Source organism: Ursus americanus, chromosome 21, assembly GCF_024610735.1.
Source record: "Ursus americanus isolate L20-20 chromosome 21, mUrsAme1.1.p, whole genome shotgun sequence".
Classification (NCBI taxonomy): Eukaryota; Metazoa; Chordata; class Mammalia; order Carnivora; family Ursidae; genus Ursus; species Ursus americanus.
In genome coordinates this window covers 32362405-32377074 of record NC_142147.1, presented here as the reverse complement: position 1 = coordinate 32377074, position 14670 = coordinate 32362405, and the positions used below count along the sequence as shown (strand labels likewise).

The window sequence follows — 14670 nt, the reverse complement described above, 5'->3', positions numbered from 1 at the left end:
AGGGTCAGAGGGAGAGAAACAGACTCCCTGCTGAGTATGGAGCCCATCATATGGCTTGATTTAATTACCCTGAGATCATTACCTGAGTGGAAAGAGAGAAACATTTAACTGAGTGGGCCACCCATGTGCCCCTGTAAAGGTAATTTTTAGATGAGATTAACATTTAAATCAGTAGACTATGAGTAAAGCAGATTTATTTACCTAATGTGGGTGAGCCTCATCCAATCAGCTCAAGGCCTGAATAGACTGAGGCCCCCCAAAGAAGAAGAAGTAATTCTGCTTCCACGTTGCCTTCCAACTCAGGATTGCAACATCATTTTCTCCTTGTGTCTCCAGAATATTGGCCTGCCCTGAGGATTTTGGACTTGCCAGACCCAGAATTGCATGAGTCAATTCCTTAAAGTAAATCTCTCTCTATATATATATTCTGTTGGTTTTGTTTCTCTGGAGAACCCTGGTTAATACATTGGTCTTGCTTTTTGATACAACGTGACAGTCTCTGACTTTAATTGGAAGTGTTTAGACCATTTATATTTAATGTAATTATTGATATAATTGAGTTTTAATCTATCATTTTGTTATTTGTTTTATATTTTATACCTCTTTCTTCTTGTTTTCCCTTCTTTTCTTCCTTCTTTTGAACCAATTGAATATTTTAAAATGTTGTTTTATCTCCACTATGGCTTACTGTTCTAGCTCTTTCTGTCTCTTTTTAAAAATATTGTTCTAGTTATATAGTTATGAAGTTATATATAGTTATATATATGTTACATATATATGCAACATATATATGTAAGTTATTACAGTCCACCTCCAAATAGTGTATCACTTCATATATAGTAGAAGACCCTTACAGCAGTATGCATCAATTCCCACCTCGTAACTTTTTGCTATTTGTCATATATTTTATCTTTATAGAGCTACTCAATCCCACAGTAAATTGTTATTTTGCTTTAAATAGTCAATTAGATTTTAAAGAGTGTTTTAAATGAAAGAAAAAAGTAATTTATATTTACTTATATATTTACTATTTCCATCATTCTTCATTAATCTGTTTAAATCCAAATTATTGTCTCCTACCATTTTATTTTACATAATTATCAGTAGGATTCTTCTGTCATTTTTATCTTTGTTCCTGTGTACATAATTTGCAATATTTCTGTGGATGCTCTTAAGATTTTCTTTTTATCTTCAAATATCATCAGTTGGATTTTGATATACCTTGGTGTGGTTTTCTTTGAATTTATTCCCTTTGTGGCTTGTTTAGCTCCCTGAATCTGTTGACTTCTAGTTTTCATCATATTTGTAGGATTTTCAGACATCGTTTTATCAAATATTTTTTTCTGCTTCTTCCACCTCCTTCTCGGAATCCAATTACTTGTATGTTTGGCTACTTTCTATTTTTACCAGACGTCACTGACTCTGTTTATTTTCTCCGTGCTTTTTCCCACTTGTCTTTCTTTTTTTTTTAACTTTCTATTGTTCTATCTGTAAGATCATTAATTTTATCTTCTGCAGTGTCTAATCTGTTAATCCCACTTAATGTAGTATTTTTTATTTCAGATATTGTATTTTTTCATGTCTGCAAGTTCCATTTGGGTCTCTTAAAAATATATATCATTTCTCTATTCATCATGCTCTTATTTTCCTTTATCTTCTTGAACATGTGGGATATATTTAGAAGTGTCTTAGAATAACTTTTATTTCAAGTTCTGATTCTATTGACTGAATTTTTTTTCCTGGTTTTTGGTCATATTTTCTGCTTTTTTGTATATCTGGACACTTTTGATTGAATGTAGAACATTGTAATATGTTGTTGATTACTGCATTTTGTTATATTTTTGACTCGCAGTTATTTAGAATTAGTTGGATCCTTTTGAGGCTTACTTTTAAGCTTTGATGATTAGCATTTAGTCTAATTTACCCCCACTACTAAGACAATAACCTTCTGAGAATTGTACTTAATGCCCTGTATTTTATTACAATCTTTTCTCTCTGGCTGGTGGGAAGACAAACTATTCTCAGTTCTATGTGAGCTCCAGGAATTTTTCTGCCTACTACTCTTGTGGGTAATTTGCTCTCACTCATGTACAAATTAATACCCAGCCAAAGAATCCAGAGCGTCCCGATGCAGATTTGCCAAGCTCTCTCTGCGCACCTCTCTTGTCATCTTACTCTGTCCCACAGATTCTAGTTACCTAGGTTTTCCTGAACTCTGACTTCTATCTTCTTAATCAGCAACACTGAGTTGGATCTGTTTGGTTATCAATCTCTGGTCTGTCCTGGTAACTGACTTGTCTGTAACTTATTAAAATCATAGAATTTACCTTACCCATTTACTTTTTTTCAGGAATCATAGTCCTAGAGTGCCTGTTGTCCAATGTCTAAAAGCTGTTGTATATATACACACACAGAAACACACACACACACACACATACTTCTAACTATTTAAGTTAAGAGGATAAATCTGATCTTTGTTAATTAACATTAGTCAGGAATGGAAATCTGGAATTAGGTTTTATTCTGATATTTTTCTGACAATAACAATGATAAATTGTGAATGTTTTGCAAAAATACAGGAATGTATGTTTTAATAGTGATAATCAGAAAATATATACATGTGCATATTACTGTTTTTATGCCATCTGTACAAGAATAGCATGAAAAGATATTATGGGTCCTCATTGTGGGTGTCTTTAGATGGTAAGAAGATACAACATATTTTTTTTCTTTCTTCTCACTTTTTTGTATTTTCCTAACTTTTCAATGGAAATTGAGAAATTGATTTTATGTTGGAAAAATAGCCTTTATTTTAAAAATAATTAAATAGTTATGCACTGAGGAAGTAATGCTAGAGTAGAAAGGTCTCATCTACAAAAAAATTATATGTACATGAATTAACATTCACATGCAGATTATCTTTTTATGTATCCAATCTTGGGCTTGGTGGTTTCCCCTCTTATTTCCCTTATTTTCAAAATATAATTGAGGCTTGTAATAAACATAGATACAATAAAATAATAAAAGTGTCAAATGGAGGTTAAAGTTCCAGATACAGGAAATGAAACGGGTTGACAGTATATAGGTTGAGTGGAGAATGGTGGGCAGGGAACAGAAAGGAGGCACTGTAATTTTAGCAGCAAACCTGCTAAGGTTTGAACTGGGGATCGCTTTAGAAACTAAGCACAAAACTTCTCTGGGAGCTTACTGGCAGCCAAAACAAAGAGGGAGACAGTAGGATTTGTACTCTCAGAATTTAAAAGTGATTTCATCTAGAGATTCCCTTTCAATTTTATATTTTCCAGTTCTTATTTCTGAAAGAACATTTTCACATAAATTAGATCAAAGAAACCCTCCATAGATAGAAATGTTGTGCTCAGCTCTTTTAGGACAAAAGAGAATGTTAGGCCTAGACCCTTTCCTTAATGGGACTGGGTTCAGGCCTAGACCCTTTCCTTAATGGGACTGGGCTCCTAGAGAGTAGGGAAGACGCATATATAAACCTGGAATCATTTGAGACTGAAACAAGACAGCATATGATTGATCCTAACTTAAAGACAAGGCCTGCAAGATTCCACTTAAAGGGTGACCTTTGGGTCTTAATGGATGGGTGAGTATGGATAAGCACAGGGGAGGGAAAGGCATTCTAGGGGAAATGCACAGCACAGAGTAAGATAGAGAGGGAGATGAGGCCATTATAGACGGCCTGGGAAGGTTAGGTGCTGAGGCTGCCTGTGGGGGAGTGGTGCAGATATGGAAATAAACACACTGACTCTTCAGTGAGCAATTATTCCATTCAAGTCACACAGGAGTCCAAAATGTCATGGTGGAGGAAGCACTGACAATAAGCCCACAAGCTCTCAGTTCCTATCCTATCTTGGCTAAATCAAAGTAATTAAGTAAAGAAATGCAATAACCAACACCCCGAGGTTTTAATAGGGCTAGATGAAGTTTCATATTTTACTGTGCACTAGGCACCAGGTTCTGTCATATGTGTTAAGACATTTTGTTCCATTTTAAAGACAGTGCAAAACCTCACATACAGGAAGAAATAGTTTGAGTTCAAATGTTGTCTTCATTATTTTGATAATGTTTTAATGTAACAAGGCATTTTTGGCCAGCAGAGCTAAGACTTGGAATTTCTAATAGAAAGTTCCCTGACGTGAGCCCGCAATTATGCATAGAAGTTTTGTTTTGTCAGTTATTCCAGCTAAGAGTTTGGGTTTGTTGAAAGGGCGAGGAAGACATCAGACTGGATGAAGTTTCTAATCTGAGTTTGAAAGCCTATGGTTAGAAGACAGAGGGCCTGAGACAGGTATGTCACTGGTGTGTGTGTGTGTGTGTGTGCGTGTGTGTGTGTGTGTGTGTGTGTGTGTGTGTGTGTGTTTGCTTTTGCATTCAAGTCCTTGGGGAAGAAGTAAGCTTCTCTCAGATTGAGTAAGAGAAACCGTGAAGTTCCTTTGAAAGGCGATGCCCACCTTTGGCCCTCACCCCTTGCATCAGCAGAGGTCCAGTCAGGAAAACACAAACCACACTGTTCCAGCTGAAGAATAAAATGAAAGAATTGGTTGCACAGGCGTTGGAAAACTCAACAGGCAGAAACAGGCACACGGAGGTCACACAGCAGTAATGCTTGCAGGAGGTGGCTACAACACCCAGGGCTGGGTAGATGTTAGGGATGTTTGGCGTGGTGGAGGAGCAGATGATTCCCAACTGTGGCTCAGGCGAGGGACCCTCGGAGCTGAGCCCCAGAAGGCTGTTGGTGTTCATCCCTCTGAGGGGGTGCAATGAGATTGCTTGTGGGAGTTCTCAAAATGCCATACAGTCAACAGCTACTTCAGGGATGAAGTCCCACTGCCAAGGTGAAATAAGGCTGTGAGGAACAGCCAGCCAAGAAAAGGTAGCCGACCCCTTCTCCTGCCCTTGCCCTGCAGGCTGCCTCTAGCGCCCCCTCTTGGCAGGTTCCAGCATGGAACCAGCTGCAGGCAGAAACGCCGCGCGCCCAACCCCAGCCCCAGCCCCAGCCTCAGCCTCAGCCTCAGCCTCAGCCTCACAGAGTGGAGTGGAGAAGGGGTTTGTGACCGACACAGGCAGCCTTGTAACAGGATTCCTTTTCAGGGTCTCACAAAGGCTAGTACAGCATGTGGGTGCTCCCTGGCTTCATAAAAACGAAAGGCAGCTGACCTTTTTTGAGGAATGACTCTAGACTGTGCACTGAGATGAAAACATTCACGTTCTTACTTTATTTTATCCTTACAATAACCTGTGAGATGAGTAGTAGTATTTCCATTTTACAAGTGGAGTGTCTGAAGCTCAGAGAGTTTGTGTAACTTTCAAAGGGTCACAGAGTTAGTAGGTGGGAGAGGCAGAACTCAGTGACTCCAATCCTCTTCCCCGTTCACTAAATGACAACTCTCTCTGCACTCTATTTGGTCATGCTAACCTACCTTGAACACTGACCAAGCAGTGATGTCTTCCCCACTGACGAGGAAGCCCCATGAAGTCAGCAGTGTGGAGGACTTGCTCAAGGCTGCATGCAGGTCACCAGCACTGTGTACATAGAAGCAGAGGCACTCCACGAATACTCATTAAATTACAAAAAGTTTTATATATATATAAATTTAAAAAGTTAAGAGAATATATATGATTAATTTCTGTTAGCCTTCCTTTAGTATAACAGAAATGTGTACCCAGATGTATAATTTGATACCCAAACATATCTAACTTATATGTAATGCGCGTGTATGTCTAAAATATATTTTAGCACTGCACAAAGAAAAGCAAACACTTTTGAAGCCAGAAGGAAGCACATGACACCAACATGCCCGTCGTTCCTTCTTCTGAGGAACTACATGTAGTTTTAAAATGAGGCAAATATGAATGCATATGTGGTCTTCGAATTAACTATCCCATTGAACTAGGGTCGCTTCTCCCCCACCCCCACCCATCCCCCACCCCCAGCACAGCCTATCATTAGCCGCTATCTGGAATCGACAGTAGAGTAATTTGAACTCTGGTTCCCAAGGGCCTATTCTTTTACTTCCTGCTGTAGGAATACGGTGTGTATTGATTAGATATCAGACCGTAATGGGCTTCCAATCTCTCTGCCTTAAGATATATGATGGAGATGACAGGAAACAGATACTCTGTTACTACTTGTAAATAGTCTGGTTGAACAAAATGGTTGGTAACCACTTCGGTGCCGAGCCCTCTTACCACCAGGAAGAAACTACTTTATCACTCTTTCCAAAATAATTTCTTGGAAAGGCAAGGCAGGGGATTTCCTTGTGGGGCCAGAGCCACTGCCCAAGATTGTCATCTCCTCTGGAAACTGTGCCATGAGGAGAGTTGCTCAGCTGGCTCAAACAGCCCCAGCAGTATCCCAGCCCACTTGCCCCTGTGCGATTGCTGCAAGGGGAGCAGGGATGGGGGCTGAGCAGAAGCCAGAGCAGGGCTGGGCTTCTCCCCTTATGAGCAAGACCTAGAGCCAGACACCTCCAGGAGCCTCAGTTTCCTCATCCAGAAAATGGGGGCAATAATCTCGTTCTCAACACTGCCGCAAAGATTGAGCTCAACAGTGTTCAGGGTGGCTAAGATAGTGCCTGGTGCCTGGGCAGTTCTCTTTCCTTTCCCTACCCCTGACCTATTAGAAGCTCTCCCTTTGCTGGAATTCTGACAGTCCTTCAGTTTGGGTGAGACATGGCCACACTTAGTCTATCTCCTTGTATGGCAGAGTTCAGACCCCAAAGAGCACACAGTGGTGGCATTTGCAGGCCAATGCTCTGAAAGTCCCAAGCTGAGCTGAACTTCCTCTGGCACCGGAGCAAATGCTGGTTCCACACTGCTGATGGCAGCCTGGCCCAGGCACTGATAACTCCCCGTTTGAAGCTGCCTGGGCTTGTTTCGTGGGTTTAGCCTACTTCCTGCACTAGGCCTGCGATGCTGGAGTTAGCAGGACCCTGACTCACAGCTTGATAACTGCAGAGGTAGATACGCAGTTGACTCTGCCATCTTCCTCTTCCTGGTGGCCCTGCAGACGCCAAGGAAAAGCTTTACACGCTGCCCTCTCTCGTTTCAGATTGATTTCGCACAGATCTGGGTGTCTTCTGTTGGATCGTAAGTTTCTTTCCCCTTTCTTATCAGCAAAGATGACTAAAAAGCAAGTTGGACGACAGTTCAAAAAGGATTCCAAAGGATGATTGTAAACTTTTAAGGAGGAATAAAATGTGAGTTTATACATTTTTAATTACACCAGGCCTGAAGCTCATATTCATTTATTACCAGCAATATCAGCCACTTATCTGCCACTTCTCTAATCTTTGCCCTGCAAACAGGCCTGACCTCTGATCAAGGAAGATAAGAGGAGAATAAACAATGGCTACCTGCTAGGAACTGATTGGAAGAGAGGGATCAAAACGCCAGAGGCTCCAGTTAATCCTGGATTCTTTCCCATCTTTTCTGCAGCCACTGCTTCTGTGGGTGAAGACAAGTGGATCCAACCGCCTCCTTTGCTAACATTTCCCCATTGCTCCTTCCTTCCCTGCCCCCATTAGAATCAGGGGATCAATAAAACCAGCTTTGAGAGAGGAAGGAACCGATCTTCATGCCGGTATCAAATGCCGTATCTCCGCAGCACGTGGAGAAGGGCCAGTGTGCAGCGAGTGACCTAATTGCACATTCCAAAAACACCGAATTCATATTATTGGCTTCATCAGCATTGTCCCTCCTGGTGGTTGCTCTTAATTAGCCCAGGAGAGGATTGAAGAAAAGAACTGAGACTGTTAGCTTCAATACAGAAGGATCTGGCCAGGAGAGAAGCAGACACACATAATGACGGCACCATTTATCGAGTGCTCTGTCCATGCCAGGCTCCGAGCTGAGTTCCAGAGGGTCGCTGTCTCCTTTCATCCTAGCAACAGCTCTCGGAAGACAGTCTGATTATTCCTGTTCTACAGATGAGGACAACTGAGGCTTGAAAATGTTAGGAAATCTGTCCCCATTTGCACAGCTGGTAATTGCAAAAGCAGATTTCATACAAAGGTCTATCTGACCCTCTCTGCATCCCCAAATTCCAAAATGAAGGCTGCCTCCAAGTCTCCATTGTGTCAAGCCTCCTACTCCCCATCAGCAGAATAAAGGAGGATGTGCAATGAGGTAATTGAATCCAGGGCTTCATTTTTCAGATGAGGAAGCAGAAGTTCAGAGAGGGAGAGTGGTTTGCCCAAGGTCACACAGCAGAGCTATTGCTAGGTGTCCCGATTATGGACTGTCAGCCTCCTGCCCTTGGCAGAGATAAAACACACTTGTTGGCTTGAACTGCAGCCCCTCCAGACAGTAGCAGGAAATACACCACTCCTCAGTAATGTGGATCTACAAAGGCCAGAAAAGTGGAGAGACAGAAACTTGACATGATACAAGGGAATTTCACAGGTTATTTTGTTTATTCAACAAACAGACTTCCATTGTGCATCTAATATATATAAAGCACAGTTAAGGTGCTGCTCTTGTAGCAGTGGAAAACAGGTATACTAAAGGTTTGCTTGTGTGTGTGCGGGGGGGGGGTATTTTCTTACTTTCAAGTAGCTATACTAGAGACAAATTTGAGCTTGTAAGTAAAACGAGGCAAATAAGATTTTAAATAATAAAAACTTCAACTACCTGTAGACATGCATTACAGATGAAGGCATCAGAATATACATTTGCTTCAGAATTTATCTTGATCACCCAACATGCTTTTTTCAGTATTGAAGTAATCAAGTTTTTTGAATTCACTAGTTATAAAGTAAATAAAAACAAACTAAAGTAAAAGCACTTCTAAATTGGATGTTCTTACCTGGGAGTAAAATGCTGAGTATTTTAGAAAGAAGCCATAATGACACTATCATTTGCTGAGTACTTACTCTCGGCCAGGCATTCCACAGACATGATCTCATTTAATCCCCTCGAGACTCTTGCAAGGTGTTATCATCTCTATTTTACAGATGGGGAACTAAAAGAGTAACAAAATCTCACTAAGACCCATAACCAGGCAGCAAAGAAATAGCCAAATTAATTGCAGAGCTCATATCACAGGTAAGATACCTTCCCACTTCATCACAAGAGGATTGTTAGGGCCATATAATAATGATCAAATCACAATGACAAAAAATAATAATTATCGTATCTTGAGCATATGCAGTATATCAAGTACTATGCTGAGCACATTTCAGACATTATCCTATTTGATCCTCACAACAAACCCAGGAGGGACATACTATTATTATCTTCATTTTACAGATGAGAAAACAAAAGCACAGAGAGGGCAAACAACCTCTTCAGGGTCACACCGCTAGTACATGATAGGGCCAGGAATCAAACCCAGCTGAGTACACCAGCAGCCCTACACTCTTAACCACTATGCTATATTGCCTTTCCAAGAAGAAAAGATACAGTTCAGCATGGCTAAGCGTATTTCCCTTAAAATATGGTTTTAAATGGTAGGTCAAAAAATGCCAGAAGGGTGGAGGGGGGAAAAGCAAAACATCAGAGAACACTGAAATCAAGAATTCTAGAAATATCAAAATATCACTGTTTTCATTTATGCCAGTCAATGCAAATATGGTTTAAATGGGAAACAATCATCCCAGATTGTATTTTTACTTAGAAGTTGGATGAATTTTTACCCTTTAACATATATTGTGTTATTTCCTTCCCTGAGATATAAAACACACAGGGAAGTTCACACTGAAAGCTCAACTTTTTACAGTTATGTTTAAGGGCCTTTTGATTTTCCCTACTGTACTTCTTACCCATTAAGTCCATTCCTAGCAGTGAAGGACTTGTGTTCATTGTCCCCTGCAACAAACATGCCTGGATTTTCTGTGTGGTTATATGTTGGATTAGCAAAGTGTCTTCCACCAGGTCTGGGAGGATTTTCTTCAGGCTGTGAAATGCTGGCTTGCTTCCCCCATCTGTCTGCCCTCATCGTCTCCCAGGGGCTTCCAGAATGCTCTCTGAATGCCCTATTCCACTTCATCCTTTATGCTTCAGGGCACAGGAATATTTGGCTGTGGGAATGTTGGGCCTCTTTCTCTGCTGCTCTTTTTATCAGACTCATAAATAATTCTCCAGGTCACCCTTAAGCCAATATGAGCGTCCTCTCCTCATAAATGGCAACAACCAGTTCACAGAAATGTCATTACTCCTCCACAATAAGGGTCATCCACTAAGTAAAATCAGAGAGGAAAATCACCTGAGAAATTTTATGCTTCTCCCTGATGTCAAGCACTTTACGTATACTATCTCATTTAATTGTCATAAGATCTCTAAGAAATTGGTGTTACCAGGGTACCTGGGTGGCTCAGTTGATTAAGCATCTGCCTTCTGCTCAGGTCATGATCCCAGAGTTCTGGGATCCAGCCCCACATCTGGCTCCCCACTGAGCGGGGAGTCTGCTTCTCCCTCTCCCTCAGCCCCTCCCCCCACTCATGTTTTCTCTCTCTCTCTCTCTCAAAGACATGAACACATTCTTAAAAAGAAAAAGAAATTGGTGTTACTGCCCCATTTTATAGATGAGAAAACTGAAGTATGATATGCTAAAGATTATAAAATTTATTATTATTAATAAATACAGCTACCATTTATTAGGTTCTTACTATGTACCAGAAACTGTCTCTACTACTCTGCAAATATTAGTTCATTCAATTCCACAATAACCCTGAGGGGTAGACATAATTGTCATCCCTATTTTATAGTTGAGAAAACTAAATCACAGAGATGTTAAGCAACTTTTACAAAGTTGAACAGCTAGGGAGCAGTTTAAAATCACAAAGTATGATTTTCGAACTTATGCTCTTAAGACAAAATGAATGGCTACCAGTTTTTCCAACAGATCACAGGAAGGTTCTCTGACCTCCATTTTAGAGATCTAAATGGATGGGACCAACTCTGGGCAATCGCCAGTCTTGGGATTTAAGGTCGGACAGTATTAACTGGAGGGTTGGTTCTGCTGCATCCAGCAATATGATCTTGGGCAAGACCCCTCTGGGCCTTCCAGGCAGAGTTGCAAATTCTCTCAATGTGAGAGAATGTAGGAAAAGGATCATCATAACTGTAATTGTCCATATATTGGCAGAACCACAGAAAGCAGACAAAAGCCCTTCTTCCAAAGAGGAATCAGCACACACACACCCCCCCACCCCCCACCTCAGTTTAGGGCCACAGCTTAATACGAAAGGTATCCATTTTAAATTTCTCACCAGAATAGCTACTTTTATATTAGAAAAACACACCCTTCACAACAATCCAAAAGATTACTTTCATTGGAAAAATATTGACTTGATTTTTTAAAAAAATGAAGATAGCACTAAATGTGTAAAAGAGAAAGTTTCTGCTCTCCTTTGCAGGAGAGATGTTTAGCATGTCTGTGCAATCTGGGTCTGGCACTTGGCTATCCTCCTCAGTAACTGATCATGGGCATCGTTTTGCGCCAGAGTCTGAGGGGCTCCTTCGTTCTTTCTGATGGCCTCAGCAGCCCTGTCATGTGGAGGTGCTGTCACTTCCTCCTCCTTTCCCCTGCCAATGGACCTACAGCTTGTTTCCTGCTGGCTTTAGTTACTGCACATGCAGAAAAGCACTTACATTCTGTTTACATGGATGTTTTTGTACAATTGCTTTTTGTAAATTGACTTAAATGAGATTAAATGCCAACATTTAATTTGGCTTATGGGAGAAACCACTGAGAGATGTTGATAAGTGTGTAATTTCCACACACGAGGGAAAGAGGCAGGGAGTTTCACCAGACCCTGAAGATCTCCTCCAGGAAAGGGATCCCTGCACCACCCCTCTGTGTCCCTGGACTCCTTCCCCTGCTACACACCCCCACCCCAGACCCCGGCGTGCCTCCTACAGACTCCTGCCTTTTACCTAGCTAGACCACCCAGGCCATAGCCAGATTGCTAGCTAAGTCTTTTGAATCAGCTCTTCGGAGAGTTTGGTCTACCATCTTCTTCACAGTAAGAACTGATCTGCAACAATAACAAAAAAATATTTTAGCGTGATTCACTGACTGTTCTTTGCTAGAAGTGTCCCAGCCCAGGAGTCCGTGGCAGTGGGTGTGCGATGCAGGTCAGACATTAACCACATTTACTTAGTGAGGTCACTCCAAGAGAAGTTCCCCCTTCTGTCATCTTTGCAAAACCTAAGAGGTGCTCAGAAAGAATCTTCATCTCCTCCCTAAGACCGAAAATGAAAACCAGTTGCCTCGAGTATCCCGAAGATTTTTGCTCGGTTTTTCTCTCCTTTTAAGAAGAATGATTGGGACAACTGTCTCAGTCTTCCATCACCTATCATTAGGGTGCCAAGCTCTTCTTAAGGTGAACTGGATGTGAGAGGTAATGTCTTAAATCAATTCCTGCTATTTCTGCTTTTAAGCCTCACCTGGTCAGATCTGCCCTCGGCATGTTGCAGCCACAGTGTGACTCTGGCCCCACGTCCCTGAATCTGCCTGGTGCTAACATGAAGAGTGTATTTGGATTCGGATGCTTACTTATCTTTTTGGCTCCTTCCTCACCTCAGCAGCCAGCCTCCCACTAGCTGGGGACTGACAATTCTTTTTGGAAAACTAAGCAGATCTTTCAAAACAGTTTTCAAGTCTTGTAACAGCACGTTTGTGCTGCTAGAGCTAAGAGCTGTCAGGTCTCCAGCATGCTCCTTGATTTCAGCTCAGCAAACAGAGCAAAATATCCATTCTGTGCATGAAATTGCCTGTGTTCTGCATGGGAATCTCTGCTTTTCGACACCCTGTGCACGTAGCAGGCTGCGTTTGGCTTTTCCTTGGGTTGGGAAATTGGGTCCCGGAGAATAGTGCCTTCTTGCCCGGTGCTGGAAAAGCCATCCCCGAGGAAACAGAATTCAAAGTGAGAACCATGAATTCTCACTTAGAAAGTTTTTCCTTGAAAAGTTTTTTTTTTTTCCCTTGAGAGTCCTCAGTTAGTGGGGATATGATCAAATCTTCATGCTCATCCAATACTTTTGAAAGTCCAAATTGCTCAGAACCTTGATGGTGTGAACTTATTTCATGCAAACAAATAAACTGGCAACAAGACAGACAACCAAAGTTGCCCTCTATGTGCAATATGAAATAGCATCAAGAGCCTCAAAACCCTCTCATTTCACTTTTTGGGATCAATCCTGAGGACATAAGCCTTAATCCACATTTCCAAGGGCATACAAAGATAGTCATCAAAGCATTACCAAAAAGAGTGACAATCTGGAAAATAGAGAAATTGCTTTGAATCAACTAGATGGGACATTTTGCAGCCATTAACATGAGTTCACAAAAGGAGTTGACAAAAAATATTATGCCTGATTTTTTAAAGTAAGTTTTATCAGACAATAACAAATGTGCCCAAAAGTGCACAAATCCTAAGCATACAGCTCAGTGAATTTTCAGAAAATGAACACACCCATATAACCCGTACCTGGATGGAAAGAAAAGGAATCCTAGCACTCCAGAAGTCCTGCCTCTACCCCTTTCCCATCATCACTTCTCCCTCCGTCAGGATAATGCCTTAAAGACTTTCGCTCAGTTTTGCCTGTCTTTAAACTCAATAAATGGAATCGGAGTTTCTATATTTGTTTGTCCTTTTCCTTCTTGAATACTTTGTTTGTAACATGCATCCACATTGTTGTGCCGAGTTGTAGTTTCCTGATCCCCATTCTGTTGGGTTAATATACTAGTTACTCATTCGTTCCACTATTGATGAGCATTTGGGGTGTTTCCAATTTTTATCCATTATGTATAGGTGTGGTTATATGATTATTCTTGAAAAGGTTTCCTTCGGTGATCATATGTACACATTTCTGTTGGGTATGTACCTAGAAATAGGATTGCTGGATCACGGGAGATGCATTTATTCAGCTTTTACAGAGACCACTGAGGAGTTTGCCATGTGATTGTACCAATTTCTCCTTCTCCCAGCAGTGTGTGATGGCTCCAAAGTGCTTCAAATAGTTGCAAACCCGGTGCTATGTGTCAGATTTCTTTTTAATTTTAAAAACATGGAGCCAAAATTACAAATACAATGTAATCACAGATTTGTTAAAAAAAAAAAAAAAAAAAAAGAAAGAAAAAAAGAAAACACACACACACACACACACACACACACACACACACAGAAAAAAGCCTGGAAGGGAACACTCCAACATGATAAGCATCAGTAGCTGTGTGCGGATTGTGGAGTTACGTTCTTTTAAAATTGTTCTATCATTTTTTCCCCTGACATTATCTTACTCTCTAGAATGAAGAAGTATTTATTCTTGGAACTCGTTTTCATCAGGCCATAGATGAGGGGAGGACATTTAGGGTAGGGCTTTAGAATTAAGCAGAGTAAACATGAGACCACCTCCTCAAATGATGGTCACTTTCAAATGCTCTTGGCCTTGAGGGAAATCACTGTTGTCATTGGACATCTCCATGGGCCAGTCAGGCATTTATTCACCTAACCATTCACGCATCCACATGCTCATCTACTCATTAGTTTATGCATGCATTCAGTAAACGTTTGCAAAACAGCTACATGGAGCCAGGCATTTTGTTGCATAGCAAGGAGTCGTGAAAAGATTTTGGGGGGGGGGTATATTATGTAGTTTTGTAATTAGGCATCAACAATATACCAATATCAAGGATAT

General features: G+C 41.0%; 1 long non-coding RNA gene across 1 annotated transcript; it reads left to right on the top strand.

Moving 5' to 3' along the window:
• Positions 1-2734: 2734 nt before the first annotated feature.
• LOC148108243 (uncharacterized) lies at positions 2735-14063 on the top strand. Its single transcript, XR_015728077.1, has 3 exons — positions 2735-4315; positions 7079-7226; positions 7335-14063. It is a non-coding gene; the product is annotated as an uncharacterized LOC148108243 (long non-coding RNA).
• The last annotated feature ends 607 nt before the right edge of the window (positions 14064-14670 follow it).